Source organism: Camellia sinensis, chromosome 15, assembly GCF_055761805.1.
Source record: "Camellia sinensis isolate YWXY chromosome 15, ASM5576180v1, whole genome shotgun sequence".
Lineage (NCBI taxonomy): Eukaryota > Viridiplantae > Streptophyta > Magnoliopsida > Ericales > Theaceae > Camellia > Camellia sinensis.
The window spans coordinates 35,149,287-35,151,465 of NC_138975.1; positions in this window are offsets into that span (position 1 = coordinate 35,149,287).

Here is a 2,179-nt window from a genome sequence, read left to right on the forward strand (position 1 = left end):
TGCAGGTTTGCAAAAATACTGAGAGTTGACAAAACTCGTTTGAGCGAAGAAGAAAAATACACAACTCGCTCGAGCGTAAGAAGTCTCGCTTGAGCAAAGAGCCAAAATTCTAACAACAACAGTTTGGACCAACAAGCGACTAACCTATCCCAAACGCAACAAACACATCCCAAAAGTCAAACTCAAAGAGAAGTAGGGAGAAACAAGGCATGAACAATCAAATGAGGCGATGAAACCCGAATCCAAGACATCAATGGGTCGGTTCTAAACTAGAATCGCTATAGGAATCATGTTGTGTAAACCAGATTTGTGCTGTGTCATCTAGGATTCGTATTGGAGTTTTCTCAATAGTATCTTAACTGATTTATTTTTCGTGTTATTGTGTCATGTTTATGTCTAGCACATACCGTATTAACATTTAATGTATTAAAACTCAATTTTGATACTGAAAATTGAATTATAGTGCTTGAAGTTCCCACGCTGTATGGAAATCAGAGGGGCTGCACAGATGGAAATATTTTATGTGGATTGTTTGGAATGATAGATTGCACTAACAATCAGAAATACCATCGACATTTAACGGATGATAACACTTGTCCTATTTGTGGATCCTCTGCTGAAACCACTTTGCATACTCTACTGGATTGTCAAGTTCCTCGAAATATTTGGACAGAGTTAGTAAAGCCTTCTATCTAACTAGTATTTTTTAAGAAAATTACTTTGTAGCTCGAAATTTTAGAGGCTCGAGTGGCCCAAATTCCAAAACGACGCCGTTTTGCTCTTTGGCCATTTTCCCCCCTATCTTTTCTCTTTGAAATAGAAAGAAAATAAAAGAAAGAGAGGGGGAACAGAGAGAAGAGGGAGGAAGAAAAAAAAAAGAGAGGGAACATAGAGAGAGATATATATATATACACAGATCTATGTGTGTATACACAGATCTGTGTATATACACAAAGGAGGGTCGCAATGGGCGACAATGATAGTAACGCCGATGGGTGGAAGTGTTTGCGATGGTGATGGTGATGGTGATGGTGATAGTGATGGTGATGGCGATGGCGATGGACGATGGTGTTGGTGGCGCCAGTGGGTGGGAGTTCTAGCTCTTTCTCTCTATGTTCTCCCATCTTTTCTCTCTCTCTCTCTCTCTCTCTCTCTATTTCCCCTCCCTCTTCTCTCTCTCTCTCTCTCTCTCTCTATTCTCCCTCCCTCTTCTCTTTCTCTTTGTTCTCCCTCATCATTCTCTGTTTCTTCTCCCCTCTTCTCTTTCTCTCTCTCTCTTTGTTCCCCCTCCCTCTTTTCTCTTTCTTGTCTCTTCCTTCATCTTCTCTCTTTCTCTCTCTTTTCTCCTTCTCTCTTCTTCATCATCTCATTCTTTTCTCCTTCTTCTTTCTGTTTCAAAGAGAAAACAGATAGAAAAGTCGAGAAGGAAGAAGAAAAAGAAAAGGAAAAAAAAAAAAGTGCCACGTCGTTTTGGCACCTCAAGCCATTTGAGCCACAAGTTATTCGAGCTACCTAGCGGAATTGATTTTTTAATTTGCTACTTCAACAAAGGTTAGACAGGAACCTGAAACAGAATGAGTGGCCTTTGAATATGGATCATAATTGGGGAATTGTATTTTAGTATGCCATTTATCTAATATGGTTTTGGCAAAATAAGACGGTTAATGATAGTTCTTTTGTTATTCATTTTGTCATGGTTCAATAATCAAGTGTGAGAAGTGCAGATGGCTCAGATTTTTTTGAGAAAGAAGTCGGGGAATAATGGTTTGATTCGATGGGATCCTTCACCTCTAGGTTGGCTAATGATAATGGCTCTTTTGTATCATGTGGGTGATGGATTTTTGTCAAAAGGCCGGGTGTGCTTCAGTAATTACGGCAAAATTTTGGGCGCTATAGTAAGGGATCAATATTGCATGGTCTCGAGGATATCGTAATGTAGTCATTGAGTATTAGGGCAATGTTGGGGAGAGATTGTGAGTGCTCTTCTATTTTGCTCCACGTGACGGAATTATGTGTGCTAATTTTTTAGCACCTATTGGGGATCAATTAGAGAGGGTAGTTGAATTTGACAATCCTTTGGTAGAGTTACGTTATATGTTGGCTTTAGATACCCTTGATTGGGGGAACAGTTAGTTTTTTGTGTTTTAGCTTCAGCCCCCAGAATTAGAACCGTGCAAAA